The 26,461-nt window shown below is 46.0% G+C and overlaps 1 long non-coding RNA gene across 2 annotated transcripts; it reads left to right on the top strand.

Annotated features, from left to right (window-relative positions):
- On the top strand, positions 1 to 26,405 carry LOC121357811. 2 transcript variants are annotated; one of them, XR_005955779.1, is made up of 9 exons: positions 1 to 284; positions 4,014 to 4,078; positions 6,117 to 6,347; positions 10,430 to 10,759; positions 11,356 to 11,532; positions 12,560 to 12,838; positions 14,778 to 16,717; positions 20,285 to 20,428; positions 23,646 to 26,405. It is a non-coding gene; the product is annotated as an uncharacterized LOC121357811 (long non-coding RNA). The 2 variants fall into 2 exon arrangements; XR_005955780.1 differs by lacking the exon at positions 4,014 to 4,078.
- Positions 26,406 to 26,461: the final 56 nt, after the last annotated feature.

Genomic DNA, 26,461 nt, shown 5'->3' with positions numbered 1-26,461 from the left:
GGTGGCAAGGAGCAGTCACTCCTGAGGGGCAGCCCTTCCTGACTGCAGCACGCTGCACATGTGTGCTTTGTCAGAGGCTGGAAAAGTTCACCGCCATGGAAAGGAAATCTATTAAACGTGCCTCCTGGAGGTATGGGAGGCTCTCGGCAAGCCTCCCGGGACAGGGGGAATCTGGAAAAAAGAGAGAGAGATGCTCGGGTGTGCCACCACCAGCCTTTGCAGAAGCGGCGCGCCAAGCCTTCCCGCGGGGCGTTTCTGCAGCGGCGGCGGTGTCCCGGCCGCGGGTGAGTGCGGGGCTGTCCCTGGGAGCGGGCCGCGGGCAGGGATCCGCCGCCGGAGCGGCTCCCGGCAGGTGCTGCCCGCGCCGCCCCCGCGCGCCGCCAGAGGGCGCTGCGCCGTGCGCGCCTCCGCGGGAGANGGGGACAGCGGCGGGGACAGCGGCGGGGACAGCATCACCCGCGCGCCGCATCCCGCTGGCCCCTGGCTGCACGCCCTGGGCATGCCCGCTGGCCCGTCCTGCGCGGAGCATCCCTTTTAAAGACATCGCCGGGCACAAAGGCGGTCCCCGAGAGCAGGATCCTAGGCTGAAATGAAACTTCCTTGGAAAAAGTCAATAGCAAGGGTGTAAAGCCTGTTGCGCTAGCAGAGCGTTTGCTCATCCTGCTGCAGTTTGCAGTGTGTGACCAGATACGGGTGGATACTTGTTTTCTTCCTTCCTCTTTATATTTCCAGCAAAAACTTAGTGAAAAGAATAACAGCATCAGAGAAACAGAGAGGAAAAAAAAAAAAAAAAAAAAAAAAAAAAAGGATGAGGTGGGCCGGCCCAGCAGCCAGCCTCAGGAGATGGTGAGACAGAAGAGCTATTCATTCTGAGAGCCAGTTGCTCTTCGCCCTGCTAGATTATAAATTGGACACCTTATTAAGAGCTGATCCTCCAGCAGCCCCACCCAGGGCTGTGCTCATGCGCTTAACCAGTGGAACGTAATCCCATTTCACTAGTGATGCCTGTTACTGGATAAGCACATGTGCAAGCGTGGCAGGGGATACAAGGAAAAAAGAAGCAGCACTCCGGCTGTTTTCTGAATTGTCAGTTTAAGAAAAGAAGATAAGAGTTTTGGGAGAGAATGGGAAGGAGGATGGTTTGCACTAAAATTTGGACACTTCCACGATGATGCTAGCTGCCTTACCAAATGATTAAACCGGCATAATTTTTGTTTTTATTTTTTTGCTTGTTTTCTCAGTTGTAACACAAAAATGCTGTCTCTCTGGCATGATGTGCCAGCCCAAATGTTGCTGCTGGAATCAAGCACTGGAGGAGCCTGACAAGATATAACCCCACCAAAGCAGAGGCTTGGCGTGGGCCTCTTTGGTGATTCCAAGTTTCAGTTCTGATGGTTTGCTTGGCCACTTACTTATTGTCACATGAGCCCAAAGGTCTGAACAAATTTAGGCAGATTTCAAGTTGAATGGTTGTTGCAGTGAAAATTTCATGGAAACTTCTGTTTAACATTTCAGCAACGTTTTATCAAGTTTGGCAAGACTTCCAGCTTTTCAAACTTCACACACCTTTTAACCATTCGAAAAGTTGTCTACCTTGCATTTGAAATGCACAAAGTTACTGCCAGTTGTTGTCAGGAAAAAAAAAAAAAAAAAAAAAAAAAAAAAAAAAAAAAAAAAGAAGCCTGATATAGGTTTATTTTTGTGCTGAAGAAAACAGGATGACTTATTATGAACCTGTTTTAGTGTCTCTGAACGGTATCCCTGCTCATACATGCATATTTTTCCTCCCAGGCAAGACCAGCTGGAGGATTCATGGAATGCTAGATGCATCACAAAATTCTGCATTGTCAGGGCATTTATTCTGAATAGTGTATAGATACATGTGGGGTTGGTTCCCCTATTGGGGCACCTCTGCTTTACTTTCCTTGGCGGGGAATTCAAATATAGTTAGATGCATTGCAAGTGAGCAGTGGTCAGGGAATGAAAAAGTAACATGGAAGTGCAACCTTAAAACAATGTCCTCTCCCTGTGCAGCAGTGAGTTATGGACATAGATTCAGGTGTATTTTGGTGGTATCTCAACTTTTTGCCTTGTTTTGCATCTCATATAATTGAAAAGTAATCTTTGGATTTGTTCTAGGAGGAAATAAATTTCTGTCAGATCTAATTATCATCAGTGACTCATTTGTCATTTGGAAATGTTTGTAGGATTCTCTCCAGGTTCTGAGTTGCTGGCTATTACTGGTGTGTTGGAAAGCAATGACTCCTCAGATGTTCCTGTATACCTTTATCTATTTGCCTGCAATCATTTTATGAGCTCATGAGAATGAACACAAGACATCTTTGACATCCCTCTTTCTCATTTCCTCTCCTATTTTTTTACATAAGGTGCTTTTGCCAATAACTCTTTCCTGGTAAAACAAAGCATCTGAATTCATGTTAGGTGTGTCTGTCTGTATGTGTGATTCCATGTGCCTTCCCTTCTCATCTCCGCAAAAGTTTGAGCCTGTTGATAACAGAATACAGATCTGAAAGTGAAGTTCCTGTGAATTTGAAAGAGAGGGGCAGATGTGTACATGAAAGAGCCTGTTTGTGCTGAAGCATCAACATGCTACCAGCCCAGCTCACCTTTTCATCAGACACCAGGGAACTCCCAGTGGAGGCCCCTGGAAGTCAGACTTCCTCCAATCTCGCAGTCATGGACTCCTTGTTCATGCTGATGGTTTTGGTACAGTTGGAACAGAGAAAGGGAAAAAAACAACTGGATTTTCTCTCTTGTTCTTGCACTTCTGAGATTTATGGGTGTCTCTTGCAGGTTGTGTCCTAGGCAGCAGGGGATCTCTGTCCCTGGTGCGCACACCCTCCAAAGTGGGCATTTATTTTGTTACAGAGCAGTATAACTGTCATGTTTCAATGGTGTCATGTTTCAGAGGTGTGGATGCCCTTAAATCAACTTTTGCTAAAGTCATGGAGGGTTTGAAAATAAGAGCAAAGCCTTGAATTTAAGCTGGGACTGAGTAGTCAGCAGAGCAAAGAGCAGAGCTTAAGCTTGTTTGGTGGTCTTGTGCTGCTGAGTAAATGGCCAGGAGCATTCTTGCATGGGTTTTTCTAAGTCCACTATGTTGTAGAAATCAAGCATTAGGGACAAGTCCAGTCTTTTCAGTTATCTGATTGGAAATTGTGCTGAAGGACTGAGGCTTTTGCAGCAACAGTTATGGGGTTTTCAGGATGATGGAATTCAGATTAACACTAAATCTTGAGTTAGTCTTAATGCCAGCAATGGACATTATCAAAGTGTAAAATACTTTCCTATGTCATCGTCAGCCCAGGCTCTTGCAACAATTCAGCTTATGCCAACTTCATTCATTTGCTGATCTTAGTCAAACCCTTGAAGAGTTGAGTAATGGTGTTATTTGCATGGGAGGTGAAGATAACGTGGAGATGGGTGTCATATGTGTACTGCTGACAAGTCAGTCTATGGTGCCACCGCATCTTCTCCAGAGGCTTTATATAGATATTGAACAGGCTGGGTGAGAGGAAAGACTCTTGAGTTATTCAGCAGGTGGAAAAGGTTTTGGAGGTTAAGGAAAGAGCAAGTGTTTATCATAAATCTCTTGAGTGTACAAGAGATTTATGTAAGGGGTGTCTGAAGATGTACCAGCTCAGTTCCATAAGGCTGGGGATGGCATTTATTTTCAAACAGCTGAGCTGGTTGGAAATTTTACAGCCATTCCAGATGCTTGCTACCAATCCTCTGCTGATGGCATCTTTATCCCTTGCTCTGCTCTTAGGAAAGGTTGTCCAAGGTCTTCCTATCTGTCAGGTGAAGCCTCTCAGTTAGTTCTAAGTGCGGGCAAGGGTAGTGCTTTTCAAGCCTGCTGACATTCCTTATATTTAAGAGAGAGCACTTTTACTAACACTGCTTTACCCTGAGTTTTAGAAAAGAGGGAGAGGAGAGAAGGCAGCTCAATTCTTCCCACAGAACACAAACAGTTCCTGCATTGCCTCCTACAGGTCTGAAGATGTGCGTGGGACTGGATGCATCTGCTGGAACAGACTATATTACTCCTGTTTCATGTGTATGTGCACTTCTAAATTTTGTGCCAAGCATGTGTGTAAAATATGTGTGAAGTATATTTGTTACACGAGCAACTAAAATGGTGTATGTGGAACTGTGCCAGCCTCCTGTGTAAGCAAAGGCTCTAGGATGGGTACACAGTGGGGTAGAAGCCCAGGTAACTATAAGATCATTATTTACAAATTTACTAACAAAGAATTTACAAGAAATTGATATTAATTATTACGTTATTACCGCTGTGGTTAAAGCTGAACCAGTGAGTTATAATAAAATCTACAAGAATATCCAGTTGGGGCAATGAAGAAAGCTCCTGTGCTCAAGGGATCATTGATAAATGGGAGGAAGGAGGAAGAAAATGGGCAGGTGGTTTTTAAAAGATCCTGTAGTTCCTACAGGCTTTCCACATTCCAAAATATAGAAAACTGTCAAAGAATCCTTGTTGCACTCCCAGACAAAAAAGAGCAAGCTGTAATACTGTGTGGCCTAATGGTAAATGTGTGTGTGTGCGTGCTGATAGTGCTTTAACCCAGAGAGACCTGCCAGTACTCACCACTACGATTTTCAGCTAGTGAAATGTGCTCTCCTTTAACAAATGGTAACCTCTGAGGACTGGTGAGACTCAGAAGCCTTCCCAGCATCCATGAAACAACCTGCAGCCTTTCTGAAATGTGGAGACTGGGACACAGTTTCTAAATTCCTCCTTTCTTGAGGAAAAACCCCCTACTTTTCATTTACAATTGCTCATTTAATGTATGACACAAATCTGTCAAAATGGACCACCTCTAATGTCTGAGCCTGACTCTAAATGAGATCCCTAATTTACTGATCATCCTGTTTCCAAACTGGGCCAGATTGGAGCATCCTACCTTAACAACAGCCTGAAACTCTAGCGGAATTTGGACTCTGATCCAAACTCAAGGCACAGGCTCTTCTCTGAATAAAAATAACTAGATCACAAGCTATTCTGGGGTGGTGACTTTTAGACAAGAAACGTAGGGCTTACATAGGTTTTTTACTCCTGTCAAATACCTCTGGATGCTGCCCTCCTTCCAGCCGACATTCCCAAAGTGCTCAGAGCCAAATAACCCTAACTGGAAGTTGGAAACTGTAGAACAACTGATATTATTAATGGTAAACACTGGTGGTTTTCTTGGTTGGTTTTTTTCCTTGCAGAATATTCTGCTACTCTGGTTGCTGCTGATGCTGATATAATTTCTGTCGTGGCCTGTGATGAATAGCATGAACAATGCTGGGTTGAGATAAGAGCCAACAGTGTGTTGGAAAGCCTTCTCTAAATATGAATCCCCGTGGTTCTGACTTTCTTGACAGAGAGGTGGCTAAATTGATGTGCTTGGTACCATTTACACGTCTGCCAAAGCTGCTGGTCACCATGGCCTTCTCCCCTCCCGTAGCACCTGCTGGCAAATCTGGGTTTTTTCCTGTTTACTTGGTTATTTCTAGTGTAGCGATAGGAATAGTTTTCATTCATGAAAAATGTGGTGGGATAGAGATGGTTATAAGGGATAGGAGGCGGTACGCTGGGACTAAGGAGCAAGCACTAAAATATGTTTTACATCCGTGGGAGCTGGCCGTGTGTGGTACCCCACCGAGAGCATTCCCACTGTTCTCAGAAGATGGATGATGGGAGGGTTTTTTTTTTTCTGTGTTTTAAGGTAAGAGCACTTTTCTCCTTGGGAGCTGCAAGCAGTCTGTGCACTTCAGTTACTGGAAAGCTCTGGACTGTGTAAATTATTATCCTGTTGGATCGAGGAGCAAACTGGTTTGCTTAAGATGTCACAGAAAGCTTTCAGCTTTGTCAAGAGCATAAACTATATCTTCTGACTTGTAAATCTGGGCTATAATTGAAGAAGTTTTCTTCCTCTTGACACAGCTGGCCTACCTTCTCTTTGATATTATCCCAACTTCCCCTAATCACTGGGTGACATCTGATCTCTGTGACTTTTGTACAGGATCCAAGATCTATTGTACTTGGTCCAAGATCTCACCTTTCATTTCTGGCTCGTCTAATTTTGTTTCAGGCCCTGGCAAATCTGAGAGGCTCATCCCAAGTCCAGCTGCTGAGCCTTTGGAAAGCAGGGATGCATCTTGGCAGTGTGTCTCACCACGGCATGGATATTTTCCTGGACCAGCCACAGGAATGGTCACAGCGTCCTCCACTAAACTCTAGTGTGGAGGATGGCTATTGCCACCCACACACTTCCTGCAATTTCTGCTTAAACACAGTGATCTTTACTTGCTGCCTGCGGTTGGTATGTAAAGCTGCTTTCTGTAGGTTTGAAGCTGCTGCCCCTCTCCAAACTGCATTTTGTTTTAGTGTTCAGTTCAGTGATTTCAACACAGAACTTACTAGCCAGTATCTAAGGTTTTATTTAGGGTCAAGCTAACATAGAGCATTGCTTTAGTCAATATAATTATTTTTGTTTTGTCTCTAATCTCACGAATTATTTTAGAGCTGTTGTCTCTTTTTTCTCCCTGCTCCTTTAAGGGTTTGCAGTCATTCTTTTGGGCTATGGATATCACGGGCCAAATCCTGCCCTAATTTACACCTGTGAGTCCAATGGAGCTGCATACATGCACATGAGAATACAGTTAACAGGATACTGAAGTTGTTTGCCTGTTTTGAAAAGTTGTGTGGAGGATGAATGCTGAAAAACGTCATTTAGGATTATGTAATTCCTAAACCTGTAAATATTGATGTATAGATAGCTTCTCTCCTAGCTGCCTATTTTTATTGGTCGTAGAATATATGTATGTTTTCAAAAATTTAGATGTTGTACTTGCTGTAGAACCCCCTACTGGAGTTACAATAATTTAATAGCAGCTTCTTACACTGTACACCAGTTTTATCATCCTACCTAGTACTGAAGGCTTATCTACACCAGGGGATTTCACAGACTCAGAACTGCATTCAAATAATGTTTAATATTTATACAAGGGTGAAGATTGATATTTAGGTTTGGTTTTATTGAGGATTTTACTGTTCAGAATTTGATTTGGCAAATTTTAAAATCCTCAGTTTTCTTACTTTCAACTTTTTTTTTTTTTTTTTTTTTTTTTTGACAGGAAGCTTTAGTTAGAGTTTTGCAGCTTACCTAATACAATACAAGGAGACAAAATTACAATTCAAGTAGCTTTGAAATAGGAATAATAAAGCAGCTATGCTGCATTTAAACATGCTGTAAAATGTTTCAATGCACTCTACCAGGAACTTCTTGTTTCCCTAATTTGCTTCTTAAGGAAAATCCTGACCAAGTCAGCTGGATTTTGTGATGTGTTTTCATTTCAGCAAAACAGTATTCCAGCAGAGATTTCTTTTCCTGGTGGATTGAGAAGAGCAGGACCAGCAGAGCTGCCCAGGCAGAGGGTGTTATTTCAGAAGAGCACTCCCTTACTCACAGAGAGGAGTGATCCAATATGCCTTCCGTCCGGGGGCAGGAGTGGGAAGGAGGGAGGAGAGGGGGAAAAAGGATGCTTCCTTCCCAGAGCTCGGGGCTGCTGGCCAAGAATGTATGTCTAAATTCAAGCCCAGTGAGTGCTGTGCCAGATCCAGAGAGTTTGGAGTCCCTTTGTCCAGAAGCTTGCAATCTGTGAGGGAGCTGCCAAATGGGATATGTGGCATCCATGTAATATATCTGATGCATGAAAACTGGTTCCTACTGAGCTTACTGTATGGCCTGGGGCAAAAGTACTTCTGATTCCCTACATGATGCAGGGATCAGCAGGCCACTGCTGTTCTCTGTAAACCCAGCTCCAATGGCAGCTCAGGACACCTCCTGCCTCGGGTCAGGCTGAGGCAGGTGGCGTGCACAGGGAGAGGAAAGGGTGCTGCGTTTGACCCTGCTCTCCCTCTCTGGGAAGGGAGGACCTGGTGCCTTTTGCATTTCTCCCCAGGCTGAACCATTAAGTCTGATGACAGAAATGAACCTTCCCCCCTGGACTTGAGCCAAAAGGCTTTTTTTTTTTTCTTTCCCTTCCCCTCCTGTCTCTTTCATAACCGTCATTTCCCCGTATCTCTGGAACATATCACGTACTACTGTCATGTGCCGTAGGTGCGCACCCCGTTTTTTCTTCAGCTATGTCCTGCCTCCCATCTGTTCGATAAGAGTCCCTCCTTGTCTGGCTGATGCCTTTTTGCCACAGATGACAGGATGGACTGAAGCCATTGCTCCTGCCCCAAGGGAGAGCCTCCACATCGAGGAGGGAGGGGAATCTGCTCTGGAAACACCACCTACAAGCCTCCATGTCAGCAGGGCTGCAGCAATTCCTGTGGGATGAGTGTCTGTGTTCCCGTGTCTCACTGGAAAGTTCAGCCAGTTGTGCTTGTGCAAACCTCTGGAGGGTTTCTGAGGTTGAGCAGGTGTCAGTGAGGACACAGCCTGGGTTGCAGAACTCCTGCGACAGGCTGTGCTGGACAGAGAGGGACCTCGCCTTAGTAACAATTGTTTTTGTGTCCCATGTGGTTGCAAAATGAAGGACAGTAGGCAGGGGGAACCCTGTTTGATGACACTTCCCAAGCCAGTGGTACCCAGTTTGGTTTCGCGTTTTTATACTAATGGATTCACATCAAATGCCAAGGTTGCTGAGGGCTGCCCATGGAGCAACTCTGATACAGGACATGCCATTGTAGAGCCCTGTGCAAGGGCATTGGTTCAGCCAGTGCCCAGGCAGAGGTGCAGCAGAAGTAATGTGGTTTGATGCAGCATGGTTCTCTTAGGCTTGAATTCCCACTAATGATGTCCTGAAAGGACCCACCAGGATGTGTGGCAGTAGGTTTAACAGCCCAAGTTCATGACTAGATCCAGGCCATTGCTAGAGAGATTAAAGGAGATGTGATCCCTCCATCTCTCATCCTCCTAACATCAGTGATGATCCCAGCACATGTTTCAAGAAGCTTTCCGAGGCTTCTTGTCAAATCTGTGCTCCAGCACTGACAGCAAGAGCTCTGGACCAGAAAACAAGAGCTAAAGCTTTTTCCTGGGACTGCCCCTGTGCAGCTGTGCTGTCTCCTGGGCTGCAGCTCAGCTGCCCTGGCTCCACAGCAGCAGCCCTTCTTGTCCCCGCAGCGTGTGCCAGGAGGCGGGTTTCAGCTGTGAAACAGAGCATGGTCTATCCTGTCCTTCCTGGGTCAGGGTCCAGAAAGCATGCCCTTTCCCTGCATCTCACCAGCACGGGAGACAACCTTTCCCCTGCACCTCACCAGCATGTTCATCTTCTCTGTTCACATCAGGGCTGCTTTTTTCCTGAGCACAGCAAACAATTCCCTGCCTTTCTGTCCCATGCTGGCCTGGAGCAAAGCTTTCTGTGTGAGCCTCCCAGGCAGTGTGACTTGTTTCTAGCATGCTACAGGCAGGCCTCTATTCAGATGAATGTCCCTGTTAAATATGTATGAATGTGATTGACGACTTCCTAGCTGTCCAGGTTTTATTCCTTTTTATTAATTTGTGGATGCCTTCTGCTAAACAGGGAGTTGCAACCACGTCTCAGTGAGTTTTGACTCATTTGAGGGGCTGCCCTTAATCTGCCTGTCTTTAAAGCTTCTTCCCCTCCTCCTCCACTCCATCCCCCTCTGGCTCAGTTCCCCCCTCCTCTCTCTGCAGCTGCTGGACAGCTTTGTGACCACCAGTTGGGATGGCTGTTTGCCACTCTCCCATGATTGCTGCCGTGTGCTGTTTCCCTTATGCCCGTTGTGCAGTCAAAGAGGAATTCTCCTCTGCAGAGAGAGAAGCAGGCACAGTTGTCTCTGGGCTGAAGTGGGAGCTTGTGCTTAGCTCTTACTCCATGAAAAGCCTGGCAATATTTTTTTTTATGGCGACCATGTAGACTTGGCAAGCAGCAGCAGCTTTCTCAGCCCAGCTGTTGGCCGCCTCTCTGCCGCAGGTTTTTGCAAGCAGAATGTGCTCGCACCTCGGCCGTGGCCACGTGGAGCCTGGCGGCTTCCCAAGAGCCACCGACGCCACAACTGCTGCGGGAGGACGGTGGGCAGAGCAGCGGGAGATGCTTTGGGGTGGACAGGATTTTGTCCTGCTGGCTCCAGTCAGGAGATGGGATGAGTGACAAGGGGCAGCCTTGCAGCTGGGGGGGCGTGTTGATGCTGCAACAAGTGGTGAAGCTGGAACAGGAAGCTGCTGCTTTACAAACAGATTTATTGTTGTGAGTGGGGCAAAAGTCCCCGGGACAGCGGTGCCTGTGTGTGGGCAGGTTTGACTTGTATAACCTGCCTTTGCTGGGACTTTGGATGGAATTTTCAGTGGCACAAAAGGAAGTTCAGTGCCTGAATCCTGCTGTGATTTTGCCTTTTAAGCTTAATGTTGCTGTTTCCCATCCTCTTCAGGCCTCAGGGAACCGTCCCAGGCAGGCCATGCTTGCAGTGATGTGAAGAAAGGACAGGTTTTGGCAGAGAGACCTCCAAGTGCGCATGCTGAAGTGGTGGCTGGTCAGAAACAACACCAAAGCTCAGATGAAATCAAGGACTTGGAGATTTTGCATCCTGCCCCTGCTGCATCTGTCCTACCAGAGTGTTTTGGGGAAGCTGATGAGCCAGCCAATGTCGTGGACATAGGAAAAAGTACAACATCTCCAGTGCCCTCTTATGTACCCTGAAGATTTTGTACTGGGTGGCAGTCCCTCCAGAGGGATGTGCACAGGCCACCTGGATGGCCAGGTGATGTAAAATGTCCTTGTCCTGCCTAATTCAGGAGGGCGTGAGCTGAAAAAAGAAGTGTTTTCCCCTTGTGTGTTTTCCTGGGAGTAGTAGTGGCACTAGCTCTGCCAGGGAGCTTGCTGTGGCCTCTGAGCTACTCCAGCCTTTGACAGGGGTGTTGATTTCCTGTTGACTCCCAGCCAGAGCCACCTCTGAAATGGTGGTATGGGTGAGGCTGAGATGAGTCCAAGGAATCCAGGGAGAGTGGAGGCCCCTTTGTCACCCACCTGGTCATGGGGCAGCCTCCTTGGCCATCTAGGTGGAGGTCAGCTCCTCTGCTGTCCACAGAAGGCTCCTGCTGTGGGATCTGCCCACTGGGTGATGTTCCTCCAGGAAAAAAACCCTGTGAGACCCACTCTTGTCCTTCCATGAGCTAGGAGAGGACTGTCCTGCTGAGGCAGGAGCCAGTAAGAAAAGTGGTTATTTCTTCCCCTTTATTTTTTATGGTTTTTTTTTTTTTTTTTTTTTTTTTTTTTTTTTTTTTTTTTTTTTTTTTTTTACTTCGCTGTATTGATTTTCACTTTGTTCTTTTTTTTTTTTTTATTTACTTGGCTCAGCTCCATCATTTTTACTTGTCTCCCCTGTGTGCTCTTCAGACTGACAGTCCCTTTCACCCTGCTCTCTGCACCTCCCTCCCTGCTTGATGGGAAGGTTGTTCCTCAGGTGCTGGAGTTCATTCCTGTGTGTGGAACACTGTTCAGCAGAGGAAGCTGTGGGAGGGCCATCCCAGCTGGGTGAGTGCCTGTGCCAGGCTGCTGTTACTATGTGTGACTCAGGTGTCCCTCACTCCTGCTCCCAGACACTCGATGACCTTTTCCTGCCAGTTCTGAGATGGGGCCAGAGGCCATCTCTCACGCAGCCTGTCCCTCTTTAAAGATATGATAGAATTCCTTTATCTCCCAATGCCAGGCAAGCCTGGGATGCTCAGAGGTGCAGATAACATTGCTGCTGTGTGTACCAGGGGCTGGGCAGGCGAGCAGGAAGCCTCTCTTCTCCCTTAGCACTCAGCAGGACAGATTGATCATATCCCTGCCCTTGCTTTTATTTCTGGGGGATCCAGTTTCTCTTTCTAACCTCTTAGCAAATCTCAGTGCAGCCCTTCTGGGTCCTGGTGACCGCCTGGCTGTGCAAAGTCCTTGAGGAAGGGGCAGCAGCCAGAGCCAGCTGGCAGGGGTGGCTGGCTACAGCTCCACCAGGAGCTGAAGGACACTGGAGCAGGGATGGGTGGATCCTGGGAGTATGGGTGGTTCAGGCGGTGGTGCAAAAGCTGGTGGAGAAGCCAGGAGGTGCATGAAAAAGCAGTTCATGGCCTGGCAAAGGAGATAAGGAGAAACTTGATCCCTGCCTAAACAACCAGGGTTCTTGTTCCTTCAGGTCTGCCCCTCCAGGGGCATAGTGCAAATGTAAATGTCCAGGTATTTATGTACTCTGGCATAAATTCAAAACTACTTTTGGTACAAACACAGAAGAAAGAGCAAAACTGTAGTCACCATTAGCACAGAATACTCGTGATGCTCCCATCTAATACCACAGTGCATTTTCCTGTGATATTTTATGGTGAGAACATAAAGCCTGGCATCTTTCAGTTTTATGATTGAAAGATGTTTACAACAACAAAAATATGTGGGAATTCAGTATTTTCCACATCATCGGATTAAAAGCCCGTCTCTCAACTTATTTACCGCTCCACCTAAGGCTTTTACTGCACCTGTCTTCACAAGCATCGGATCATTCGTGTTTCGTCTGTCTTTTTGTGGCCAGATGAAGTCATCTTGGAGCATGGGTGCGGTGGTGAAAGACACACACAGTGAATTTACATCTCTTGGATAAAGGGAGAAACTGAAGAAAGATTTCCCCTGTGAGCTGGCTTTTATCGTCAGTGTGAACATCTTAGTCAGCACAAGCTCAGACTTCTAAAATTGTGCAGCCGTGTGCTGGGAAAGCTACAGCCCCTGCAGCTTCCTCCTTCCCTGGACCAGCCAAGGGTAAAGGCTCCAGGATCTGGTGCTCCTCTGGCAGGAATGGCTGAGCCCAGGCCAGGTGAGTTGCAGGCTCTGAAACTTTGTGAGTGACCCTGCTCCTCTGGAATGTGGGAAAACACCCTCCCAATTGATTTTAACAAATCACCACAAGCCAGATCCTGTAGCATGTTGAACATCAGTGGATACAGACTAGAGAACAGAATTAGCTGGGAGAATCCTAATGTTTTGTGAAATCATTTCCATGACACAGACATGATACCAGAGTGGGATGCTGCATGCTTAAGTACTCAAGTCTTCAGGAAGCAAGAATGTGCAGATACTCTGACTCACTAGAAGAAAAATTACTTGTAGTGACTCAAACACTTGGGTGCTGTGGTTTCCTAATTAATCACTGTGCTCCACCATGGGTCCAAAATCCTCCTTTCAGGACCAGAGAATGTTTGTGGCCTTGAGGATTCCTGCTCTGGTGCAGCTGTCTGGGTGGACAGATTAACCTCTTGCTGCCCGTCTGCAGTACGGTCTGCAGACCCAATTAATTTCTGGGCTGTTAGCACAAGTGACTTGGTAGGCTCTGAAATCTTGATAGTGGTAGTTTTGCCTAAAAGAGGGACTTAGCAGGGGACACTCCGTTGGGGTGACCATGTGACTTGAGGAATCCCCAGGAATGTCTGCTGCAGGTTTGGCAGCAATCTCACGGTCAAGGGGCTGCAGACTCAAACTTTTCTGGGAGGAGACGGATCCAGTGGTGTGTTAGAGCTGGGAAACCCTGGGGAACCCTGCAACCCTGCCCTTCTTTTGCAAGAGAACAGTACAAGGTGCCTCCCTTTGCCTTGACGTGCCTCGTCAGCCGGGAAGCTGTTCCCATTGGGCAAAAGGTGAAATTTATGTCTTTCATAACTTTGTGTTTGGATTTTGTGCTGTGCTTATTTTGTACAACGTGGTACAGAACACGAGTATTATGCATTGAGATAGCTCATCTCCTCTGCCCTAAGCCCAAAGTGCATGTTGCTGTCACCACAGGAAAATAGTGTGACCACAGATGGAAGCAAAGAATGTTTCTTTTCAAGGTTTGTGCTAATTTTGCACTTAATTGGTATGTTACAAACCTAGCAAATCATAAATAAAACCTGAGCTTTCCTTTTTCTAAAACTAGGTCTTAAAATATAACTTGACTTAGATTTGAGTTGAAAAGGCAAGCTGTTGAAAGAGATGAAGCATGCCCTCATGTGGCAATATTTTTTCCTTATAATACCTGTTTGTTTTGGTTTTAATCCCCAAATAATCTATTACAATGAGTTATGTCATGACATCAGAACTGGCATGCAGCATGGGTGCTGTGATACAAAGCTGGTGTACACACAAAATGTTCAGAAATAATTATATGGGGTCTAACTCTCCTGTTACTTGAGTCCCTGCATGAGTGCTTTTATTCTAAAATAAGACTAGCTCCAAACAGGGGTTCACAAATAAACAAAGGTGTGAAATAAAACTTGTCCTGTCCTCTGCTCTGTGGGAAAGTTGCTTTCCACAACCGAGAGGAAAATTTAAAATTGTTACAAAGTGGACAACTTGGTTAGAAACCAGAATAATTGATTTTGAAGTCAATTTTAATCAAAACCAAAATAAACTGAAAATTAAATACACATTCACAGAGCTGGCCTGAATAACTCACTGTAATAATCACAGTATTTGTTGAGCTGGTAGTACTTCCTCATGTCTATACAAGGCTTGCAACTGTGTAGATAAACTTTTGGAAGCCTGGCTCTACTGTGAGTTTTACATTTTTGACACATAAAGGTTGGGTTTTAAAACCCCAGCTGACATTTCCCAGCTTGATAAATAGGGAAGTTCTACTCTTTCCTGACAAAGCATTGTCTGCTTTTACTGCAGATCAATTTCCTGTTTTTTCTTTCCTGAACTTAATGAAATTCATAGAAATTACTGGGTCCCAACAGCTTATTGGGACTTTTTATAATGTTCTTTTTCTGTGATTACAGATGGATTGGTATCTTTCATCCAGAGCACCATCAAGAGTAAAGAAAAATTGTATGGTGATCATGGGAAGTCTGATTGGGAAGCGTGTGATGGAGGACATAAAGTTTTAAACTTCAAGGAACCCTTTGAAATCCCAGGGTTTCCACTTGCTGCCTGGTCACTGTTTCCATCAGCTGGCCCTTTACCAGACTCCTGGGAAGATGTCACCTGGCAATCACATGCCCCACAGGTTCCCTGAGGTTCATGCTCTTCCTTGCAGAGCCTTGCAAAGCTTGCAGGATGGTTTTGGCTGGCTGAAGAGCAGTAGGAGTTGCTTTCTCCTCATCTTCCTCTCCAGGCTACATTTCCTGCTAATACAGGCAGCTCCCTCCTGTGCTGAGAGTAGTTTCCGTGGAGTCAGGAAATACGAGAAGCAGAGAAGTGGGAAACTCTGGATCCACTAGACAAGCCTCGACTCTCCTTGGGGGCCTGAATGTGTGCAAAAGCTGTGGGTGGTCTGAATTTTGGGTGCTTGAGCAGGAGGCTTTGGATGTTGGTGTGGATATCCAAGTTGCTTTGAGAATACTTTAGGCTGAATGAGAAGTGAATTCCCTAAATCTCTCCCCTAGGGTCTCATTGACTTTCAGCAAAATCGTCCCTCAGAGGCCACTCAGCATCTTCATTCATGGAGTTCTCAGCGATGCTCTGCTGTCGAGTTCCCTTTGAAAAGGTTTTTGTGCTGTAATCTGCTGGCTGGTTACTCAACTGGTGCAGCTTACAGACCTCCCCTGGTTGTTGCACGTCTTTTAATTTTTAAGGGTTTATTTCAGCTACTTTGTGAAGTGTAAGGAAATGGGTGATCAGCAAAATTCTTCCCAGTATTTTGGAAGCATTAGTAAATGTTGACTAAAGGGCAATTGCACTGTTGTTTTCATGGGAACTGTGAAATAAAGACTGCTAGATTAGGTGCAATCCTGATCTTAAAGTCACAATTCTTACACAATGTTTTTTGCACTCTGGTGCAAAAACTCGTATGTGAGAATGTGTGCTAGCAATGAGCCAAGTAATTCAGCACTGCAGGAATCCCACCAGCTTCATCTCCAAGCTGGTAATGAACATGGGCCTGGACACGTCCAACTGATGTGTTTGCCTGCAGAAATTATCTACGTACAGTCAATGACAGTAGCGTCCTTCAGATGTTGGGTTTGATGCAGTGAGCATACGTGACACTTCTGCTTTGCTTCCTCTTCTTGCTGTGCCCTGGACTTAGCTGTGCTCTGCTTTCTGTAATCTAGCCGGAGACACCCTGTTCCTGGGAAAAGGCACCCTGGGCCTGGAAAAAGGCGAGCTGGGCAGCTGTGTTGGAGAACTTGTGTCAGCCTCCAGCAGCTAGCTGATCCCCTGTGCCTTGCTGCTCTTTTGCATGGCTTCAGTACCTGAGCCGGTGTGTTTCCAGCTGGCAGAGGTGTGCCTGAGCAGGGCTGAACAGCAACTGCTTGGAGGACCAGAGTGGTGTGGTTGGAGCAGAGGTGCTTGCTGACGTAGCTGACTAGATGAACTGGTTGACTGGTTAAATACTGGTGGGAAAAGAACTTGCAAAGCTGCTTTGCAGAAGTGGGTGGGTCTCAGCCACATCCTCACTGGCTTTGGTATTTGTCCTCAAGCCTGATTTCCATTTTCTGTACACCCTTTGCTTTCTGCTCTCCTTCTTTTTTGCCAGGAGATGTCGGCCAGTAGGTTGTGGCAGCCTGTCAGAAGTGACTGGAGATATTTGCTGGATGAACAAAGCCTATCCACTCCCTGTCCATCCTGACAAAGACACAGAAGGCATGGGGCACTCAGTCACCGTCCTGTTGCTCGTCTTTCAAACTGCAGGAGATGAATGGCAATGTCACCTCAGGACACACCACCCTGGAGGCATTGCCATGAGAGTCATGGCAACATCTCAGCAGGTGGTTTTCAGGTGAAGAGCACTTAAGGCCATGGATGTGAATGCTCTCTCTTTTCCCAGGCCCTTCAGCGATTTATCATGCTTTCTGTTCAGGTGTATCTGAAACAGGTATTACAACGTACACGGCTCCTGCCACTCCCTCCTGCAAGGCTGAGGTGCAGGGCAGGTAGTCCCCTCCTCCCTGAGGGGCTTCATCCATCTGTGCTTCCTGCACTGTGGGGCTCCAGGCTGTTTGCAGAGATGGCACATTGACCATTTTTGATGCACATTGATAATTTTTGCTTCTTGCTGTACACCAGTGACCTCTGGCTGCTTTCCCACTGATGTAGCTCACCATGCCTGTGGGATGTTGAGGTGGCAGGAGTACAGCAGCTGCTGGGGATGTAGAGGGGAACAGCCAGCTGCTGCCTCAGCCCTGCTGCCTGGGGGGATGCTGGCTGCAGAGGTGGGGGGCAGGAGGAGAGAGATGCCTCCAAGAAGGAGCTGGGCCACCATGTTCACCTTCCTCCAAGCCCATCTGCCCCCGCTCCTCTGCAGGGGGAGGATTTGATGCACATAAACAAGCACCAGGGAAGTTTAATCCAGCTGGCTTGGGGGCTGTTAGGCAGGGAATTGCCACCCCAACCTTTAATCACCTGAGCAAGTGCCTGGTGAGCCTGAAAAGCTCGGTCTGAAAATGACAGCATTGCAGAGACAGGCAGAGCTTTTGTCCAGCATTGATCCTGGCTAGCAGCTCCCTTGTGAGAAATGGGCTGTGCTGCATGTGGTCCTTCAGTCTGCTCAGGCCACTTCTGAGGTGCTAGTCTTGGAGGGGCTCCGTCCCTGGCTTGCAGGAAGAGGAGTACTTGTCTGGGCCCTTGTCAGGGGGAAATCCCGAGGGCTCTGAAGCATGTGGCCGGGTCTACTCATCTCCCACAATATCCTACAACAGCAGGAATATTGTACAAGGAGGTGACTTAGGCAGTACTGTGAGTTTTCACAGCACATGGCACACCCTCAACTGAAAATTTGCATAAATACCTTTCCAAGTAATGAGTATTTTCTAAATAGAACCAAAATCACATGAGAGGCAGGGAGGGGCATTTACGGGAAAGGCAGGTTTGCTGCATTTGGATCTCATGCAAGAAACGGGATTAGTACTGTCCACAGAAGTTAGAGCATGAATTTTAAGGGTCTGGTTGAAGAAGTTCCTTAGCACAGATGGAACGACCTTGATGCTTTTGACCTGACAAAGGCAGTTAATGCCAAGAAGCAGTTTTTGTGTCCACAGCAGGGAGAAAAGACCATTACTCCTGATGATACCTCTTCAGGACACATCCATGTGATCCCAAGGGACCAGAGAGATCCCCACATGGTATAGTGATGATTGCTGTTGAAGACTGCAACCAAAACTCAGGAGCTGCCCTCTTTTTGAGAAAGAGTTTGAGAGGTAGAGAGGAGGCAGGGGAGAAGTGAGTTTATTTAGAATTATCCACTTAAAGCCTTCTCTAGTCGCTCTCAGAGCATTTTCCAAAGGACGATGCTATTCTTACCCTGCCTTATCCCATGGGGAAAAGCACAGCAGTAAGGTGGCTGAGCTGTGGTCAGTGCAAAGCCTGGAGAAGGAGGGATTTTGCTCTCTGGGATTTCAGCTAGGTGGTTGCTACCAGTTAAGTTATAAGTCATATAAAAATATCTGTTCTGTTCTCTTTATTTAGAAATCACCATTTCCAGTGAGAAGTGGGTAGAGGGAGAGTCAGCAATCCCTGCTGCTTCCACTTTTCCTTACTAGTCTGCCTGTCAATTCCCTTTTACCATTTTACATGTGGTCACTTGATACCAGCAGCTGTTTTGGGACATCTCTATCTGTCACATCCTTCTTTTTATTTCAGTGTCTAGAAGTTTGAGTGCACCACAAAAAACAAATCAAAACAATACAAAACCCCCCCACATTAACAAAATGTGAGTTTCCTTCCAGGTTCAGTTCTAAACACGTCACTTCAGTGATGTCTAAACTACACAGCACTTGATGAGCAAAACATTACTATCTTCTAGCCACATTTGTTTTCCCTGTCTCCCAGAGCATTATAGTCACCCAGGGAGAACTGCGTGTTCTACTTCGTTGCTGTAAAGCTATTATGGGTATGAAAAGTTCCCATTAATCTGCTCCACACATGGATGTTTCTGGATAAAGTTCAGTAGCCAGATCCCTCTTTCTTTGTGTGCATCAAACGAAGCAGAAAAATGCCTCCAATTTAAAGACACCAAATGAATAACCAAATAGATGAGATTAATTTTTGTTTAATCCACGTGGGCAGCGAAGCCAATGGCCAATGTTTGTGTGTGGACTTCTCCAGGGAGTTCATTACCAGCCGAGTCTGTAATAAGTTAATGCAGAGATTCCATGGAAATAGGGGGTTAATTATATGCAGAGGATGTTGGCCAATGTACAGCTTTGAACAACAAAAATAGTCCAAGTCTTCTGTTTTGGATGTGGAATCAATTAATGAGGTCTGTGACATGTACCAGAATTTGTTAAGATAATTGTACTATAAGGATACTTATTTTCTTCTTCTTTTTCTTATTTTTTTTTAAAATAAAAAGCTAAAGAAAATAAGTGGGTAAAGGAACGCAAGGGAGAGAAAGACATGAGACTGGTAATAAAACACTGGACTTTGGCCTGGGGCCAAGGCAGGCCTTTCAATGGGTCTGAAGTTTGGACGGCAGCACAGTTTGAACCAGTTTTCACTAACTGTCCAAAAGGTTATACTGTAATAGATGGAGAGAAGAGGTTGATTTTAGTTTACCAACTCCCCTCTCTCTGCTGGCAGGAGTGTTATGCTGCTAAGATGCCGTAGTCATTACACTGATGGATATCAGCATGTGGCGCGGCATGCTGCAGATTCAACTCCGAAGCTGAAACACAAAAAATTCTCCTTGATGCCGGTTGGCACAAACCTAATTTTTTCCCCCCTTTCCACATCTGGTTTTAATATAAAATGTGTCTCTTTCTGTGCCTTTTTTCCCCGCTTGCCACATCTTTAGAAATGTCTTCTTAAAAACAACTTTAAAAAAGTTTTTTTAAAAAAAAAAAAAAAAAAAAAAAAAAAAGAAAGAAAAAAAAAGAAGTCTACAGAAAAAAGAAAGAAGTGTACAGAGTGTCACTCCTCTTCCCCTATATTCCTAGGTTTTAGAATGAATTGTGTGTGTGGTAGTTCAGTAGTGTAGCTTGGGAGCTGAACAGAGAGCAGTGTATACCTTTGTAAAGGGATGTTTCATAAAAAAAGCAGAGGAAGACCAGATTACTTTTACTTCAGAGCAGTGAAACACACTTTTGGCTGTTACAAGTTTTCAAGGAGCCACTTAAACAGGTAGAATACAAATTTGAAAGAAAAAGATCTGACCCTTTTTCACCCCATTTCACTTTGGGACAAGCTCTGGGCATGTTCCAGGCATTTCTAAAGTCCCTCACTGTTTGCTTTTTTTCCTCACCCCCTTCTTCCAGCTTGGTCCCTAAACACATTAATTTGTTCCTAGAAATTATCTACTTGTTTGTTGTGTTTTGGGTTTTCTTTTTTTTTTTGTTTGTTTTGCACACAGAAATCCTCAGACCAAAGCAAACACTGCCACTGAAAAATGTTGCAATTCAGCCCAGTTTTGAGGGAAGTGCCCCTGATAACTTCTCAGCTCCAAAGAGAAGCAGTGGAGGCTGGGGCCACCGAGTCTCCATGGAAATCACAGAGGGTAAGGTTTGTTTAACTAATTAGTGGTAATCCTTAATAACTCTGTGGCCTTTAATTTGTGGGGTTTCCACCAGGTTCTATGTTCAGTTCCTCAGGGAGTGCCTGGATCCCTGGGCTTTGTCACACATGGACTCCTGGAGACTGGCATGGCCTGCAGATCTGAGGGGCCACTTAGGGCACAGGGACATGGCTTGAGGTCAAGTGCCCTCCAGACCTCTGCATCTGGTGGTGGGCAAGCATCATGCCTGGCTGTTGTCCCAAAGGGACTCTTGGGGATCCAGAATGCAGGATAGGACATGGGCAGGATGGATACCCGGTCTGAGGAGGCTGACTGCACATGGGACCTTGGTGTGCCACAGCAGGGAAAAGGACTCTGTCAGCAGGGGCAATGCAGGGACCACCCTGACCTTTCACCTGCCTGCCTGGCTGCTTAGAGTTAAAGTGTTACCAGGGAAGGTGGCTGCAGCCTCCACACAGCAGATCTGGTGTGACCATCGCCACCCAGGGGCACCTGGGGACAAGGTCTGAGCAGTGGGAAGGGAAGATTTTTTCTGCGGCAGCTCGTCAGGCAGACAGGAAAGCAGAGGCCGGGGAGGCCAGGCAGGAGGAGGATGTGATAGCAGGGCTGAGGTGACCGGCCTGGGGCCATCAGGGCAATGAGGAGACACAAAAGCTGTGGGGCTTGTTAGTCAGGGCCCCAGCCTGCCAAAGGAGCCCACAGTAAGGAGTAGGTTTCTTACCAGTGAGTGGGAATGGGCAGTGCCTTCATTTTGCCTGTGACGCCAGAGGCAGCTTCAGGCACTGTTACAGGTGCACTAAGGCTGAATGCCAGCATTCAGCTCCCCCATGAGCCCCCAGAACCTGCCAGGTGTTGGAGCAGGAACAGGCTACATCTGCTCTCTGGCCGGCCACAATTCTAAATGGAAAAGGTACTTCCCAAGTACCAGAGCACCACTCCCTCTGGAACTGGTCCAATTAGGGTCATAACCAAGTGAAATGGGAACATAACCAAGTGAAATGGGAACATCCAGCCCCATTAATTCTGTAAGAAAACAATACCTTTCTTTTGTTTTCTTAACTATCTGGGGAGTGCCATAAGAGAGGGGGTCTCTACTGTCTGGATCTTTTTAGTTCTTCCTTTTTGGGAGTGCTTTAGGATGGAATGACCTTCTGTTGACACAGTTGAGTACTGCCATGTCCCATGCCTTTAACGCAGCTGAAACTCTTCACAATAGAGCAAGAATGGGTGATGGCTGCCTAATTCCTCTGTAACCAACCTGAGCAAGGAAGTATAATTATGATAGTTATCGCTGGGGGATGTTTCAAAGAGAAAGCATGCTAGATACTTAGACTAAGCACTTCATTTTTTTTCTGTCAAATTACTTCCAGCCCAGCAGCTAGCTCTATGTACATAATAGCTCTGTGGGCTTCAATGAGGTCCTTCAGTTAAGGTCAGCTAAATACCTGCCCCATGATAGCAGGCCACAGACCAGATGCGAGATGCCATGGTGTCACCTCACCCACTCCTTTCCTGTTCTGTTGCAGACTCCCACCCCACTAGCTAATTTTCAGCATTTGGCTTTGTATAGTTTTAAATTAAGCAAGCTCCGTTGGACTTTACTATTAAACCACTTGTTCATTTCCCTTTTAAAACCCAGATTTTTTTTAACACTCTAATAAGAGCACATACCAATATTTTATCTTTTCTGCAGTGTATCCCCAGGCAGAAATTATATTGTAATAATAAACTGGCTAGCTTGTTTTAACAGTTCCTGGCTTTTGGCTTTATGCAACACTGCAGGTGTGATTCTAGTAGCAATACTGTAGGTGTGAATTATTATGTTAGTGTAATAGCCTGTACCTTATTGTGCTTTATTGCTTAATTGGCTTCTTCCATAAGGATTCTGCAGTTGTTAGTGGGAACTAATGCCAAGCTTTTCTGTGAAAAGAATGGTACTCTTTTTCTGGTGTTTACTAAGGTCAGTCTTTTCAGTGGGTGACTGACTTTGGGAAATGAAGGAAAGATGTCACTAAATGAATTAAGAAAGTGCTTACTAAGTCCTTAATATAAAGCAGAGCAGGCTAAAAGATGCTCCTTGTTATGCATAGATACTTGTAACCCCAATGAGCCCTTTGGGAAAACAGCTGGCTGAGCTTTCTGGCAAAGGAAGCCCTCTCCCATGCTCGGGGGATTCCCAGGTGGTGGGCAATATCTCTGGGTGGTTACATGCTCTGTGACCTCCTCTCCCCTCTCTATCCTTCCCACCACTTTACTTTTTTCAGAAGATGGAAGATCAAAGTTTTGTCTTCACAGCAACACACAGGCTGATCCCCTTGCCAGTGTATCCCTGAAGGGGGGCACCCCAGGCAGGGGGCTACCTTCCCCCACCACATGGATCGCCTGAAACATCAGGAATGTCGGCAGCCCTCCACAGCATGTGCAGATCCTGCCACTCTGCCCGGGAATCAAGGGGCAGGGAGGAGTCCCAGGGGTACCCAGATGCCCCACTGATGCCTCCACCACTTGAAACCTGAGACAGCTTCAATATGTGCAGCCACACCCTGGTGTGGGGACCAAGGGTGTTTTTCAATGGTTTGAAATAATGAAAGCTGCTGCTCCTGTGAGTCACTCAAATTCCCACCATGTACTCTTGCTAAATGATTTCACCTCTGCTTCCCTGTGCTCCCCAGCACTGTGCCTACTCATGCTGTTGAAGCTCATTTTTGGTCTCACACCTTCATTTAAGCCTTTTTCTGTTTGTCTGGAGCTGCAGGTTTAGCAGAAGGATCTGTATTTACTTTCAGCTGGGTGAAATATTTATGCCTGGCATCTTGTTTGCAGGAGTAGTGGGGTAGGTGATTTCCCAAGTGGGATCTTCATCACACAGAGTAGGAAACTTTTGTTTTCCCCTTCTTCTTGTGATGGTGTTTTCCAAAACTGTTAATGCAGAGCAGGGCTGGGCAGTAGCTACAAAATATGGATGCAGATCTAGATTCTGAAGTCACAGGGTTTTGCCTGGTTCCCCCAAAAGCTTGGGGCCATATCTGTGGTGGATGCTACCTTGCCTTACCAGGGATCAAACTGAAAATACGCAGAGCTGAAAGCCCAGTGTATGGACCACTAATGGTTGAGTTAATAGGTGTTAGCCGTGTACAGATTGTCCTTTACTATGGCTGAGGCACAAAAAGTTGTAGTGTTTGTTTCTTCCTTTTTCCAGGTCTCACCAGGTCCAGCCCAAAGGAGATGAGCGGGTTTGAGCTGTGTTTGCACTGTCTGGCCAGGAAGAGAGGACTCATCTCTGCCACAAAGCTCTCAGAGTGGTTTGTGCTGAAGTGGGATCCCAGATCTGGGATCTACCCAAGAGCTACATCATACTGTCTTAGAGATAGGAAAGCTTCATAAAGGAAGACTTTGAATCAGGAGTCCGCTGTGCATTGCAACATTTATCGCTGTGATTCACATACCTCCAGTGTTACTGCAAATCCAGGCAAAGTGTGAAATGATTCTCTTCTCCTATCTTTGAGGAAATGCAATGTGCTCCAACCATGCTGACTCTGAAAGTCAGTTCTAACCTGCTTTGAGCCGCAGAAATTGTCAGGATTTTTGAAAAAGCTCAACAAACCTCCACACCACAATCTAGCCAATTAATTTTGAAGTGCTTTGGGAACAACTCAGGTTTCTTTCTTTTCATCTTATGCAGCTCCATAGAAACCCTTGGAGTTCTGCAGGTACATACCAAGTTATGAAGGAGCTGGAGGCACTAAGAGAGCTGGAACATGATTAACAACTGTCAAATTACAGGGAACACTCTAAAATCCCTTAAACCTCTCCTCCCCTCCCCTACTTCATCCTGGCAACTAGGACAAGAGCCTTTGGCTAGGCTGTCTTTCCCTGAGGCAGTCCCTTCACCTGAGGGAGGAGATGATCTGAAACCACAGGCAAGGGTTCAAAAACATCATGACAAAATCCAATGTCATGGAAAAAAAGGTGAGAGACTGGATGAGCTGTAGCACAGGGGATCATGTGTATGCCATCACAGAGTCCTCAGACTTTCATCATAACCACAGCTTCACTGCCAGATAAACCACCTGCTTTTGTATTCACAATTGCAAAATGTCTCTGCAGCAGCTCTGGCAATTGCTCAGAGAGGAAAGAAATATTTTTCTTGCATCCTTAGTATAGCAGGTGTTTATACAAATTAAAAAATATATTAATTCTGCATTTTATTTTGGCCCTTTGCTATATCCCTGCTCTGTGTCTGAAATGTTTTCTTCACCAAAGAGACAAGCAGAGGCAGTCAGCTCTTTACAGACAGTGTTTTTAGGTTTATCAATGTTAAGGTTGTTTTCTTGTACACATTTCAGTACTGTTTTTTGGTTTAGATAGCATGGGATACTTTGTTGCCCTGCTGTCTTTAGCAGAAAAACTTAACAAGTTTGTTTCACTCCTGTTTGCCATGGAGGGCTCAATCCCAGAGAAAACTGTAGAAGAAACTCAGTTAATCGAAGGTTAAACAAAATGAATGAAGTTTGTGTGGCGCCCTGAAGGTTATTAGACTCAAGGTCTGAGCAGCTGCCAAGGGGAGTGAGTTCCAGGTCAGGAGCATTCATCTGAGAAATTCCAGTTGCTGATGTGGAGGGGTTGAACCTGGGAGCTGCAGGCGCCTCCCAGCTGAGCTCGGCTGCCATGGCTGCCATGTGGGTAGGACCCCTGTCCCCTCCCACACTCCTGGTCCAGAGAGCAAATGGATGGGAGGGCCTGCCCCACTCTGTGGGAGGGCAATAGGGACTTGCCAATTGTTCCAGATGCCTGGCTGCTTCCATTACCAGTATGGAGGGAGCAGGGAGCTCTAAAATCACAAAGAGAGGCAATTCCTAGGTGTCAGGGCTGATAAAAGGGCTCATGGAGCTACAAGGCAAGTCTGGAAGTGGCACCGAGTCAAGGGGTGCAGCAAGCAATGCAGTGTGACCAGCGGCCAGCTGTGTGTCCTCTGAGCTGTTCTCCATCCACACATCTTTGCCTCCCTATCAGAGTGATGCTCTGGAGTGGCAGCTGGTTTATCTTCCTCTTCAGTCCAAGGAATTGAAATCACAGGGTATGGATGCAAGATGGAAACAGACAGGCAAAGTGTTGTGATGTCCTTTCAACTTCCAAGTGTCTTCCTAGTGGCTCTTTCTGTGATATAGAAGAATTTTGACTAAATAGTCATTCAGTGGAAACTATAAAAGCAAAGATAGAGATGTATCTGGGTACACCTGCACTCTTATTCGTGAATGTTAAGCAGCATGTTAAACCTTCCTATACATCAGTTTGTGTATCTCTGCAGCAGTCTCGATATTTTATTCCTCATTTGTGCCATAATTGCAGGAGTCCTTAATGCCAAGGTAGACACTGATCTCACTGCATGTCAGAATTACAAAATATATGAGAGAGCTGGAATAATAAGAATGTGTATTTTCTGAAAAAGTAGAAGGTTTCTGGAGGAGGAGTTCTCCCAAAGGGAGCTAAGCTTACAGATCTAACTCATTCAGGCCTTTTTCCTTCTGAAGTTGACACACACATGCACAAACACACTGGCTCCAGTATCTATTTCACGGACACATTCTTCCCATCTCACTGTGTAAAGGTCTTGAAAGCAATAGCTACTGGCAGTACCCCAATTCAACATATCTAATAGGTCCTTCCCAGTTTCAAAATCACTAAGGACACACATGGCCAAATGAAAGCAGGGCTTAAACTACCTTGCTGTCAGAAGCAATGGAACTAGCTGCCTGTCCTTGTGGGCTTGATTTGTAGGTTCTTTGTTTTTGTAGTCTTGGTTTGCTGACTGCATCTCAAGAACTGTGTTGCTAGAGCAACTTAGTTAATCTAACTCCTGGAAGTAACTCCAACTCCAACTGTTGAATGCAGGATTTTTCAAAATCTAATAATACACTGCAGTGGGTTTTCATTTTTTCCCAAATTTTATGGATTAATATGTTCCAGGTGAAAGGAAAAAAGAATAAAATTGATTATTTGTAAACTACCTCTGAC

The sequence above is a fragment of the Pyrgilauda ruficollis genome, unplaced genomic scaffold, assembly GCF_017590135.1.
Source record: "Pyrgilauda ruficollis isolate IOZ18807 unplaced genomic scaffold, ASM1759013v1 scaffold35, whole genome shotgun sequence".
NCBI lineage: Eukaryota > Metazoa > Chordata > Aves > Passeriformes > Passeridae > Pyrgilauda > Pyrgilauda ruficollis.
This window is presented reverse-complemented; position numbering and strand designations above follow the sequence as displayed.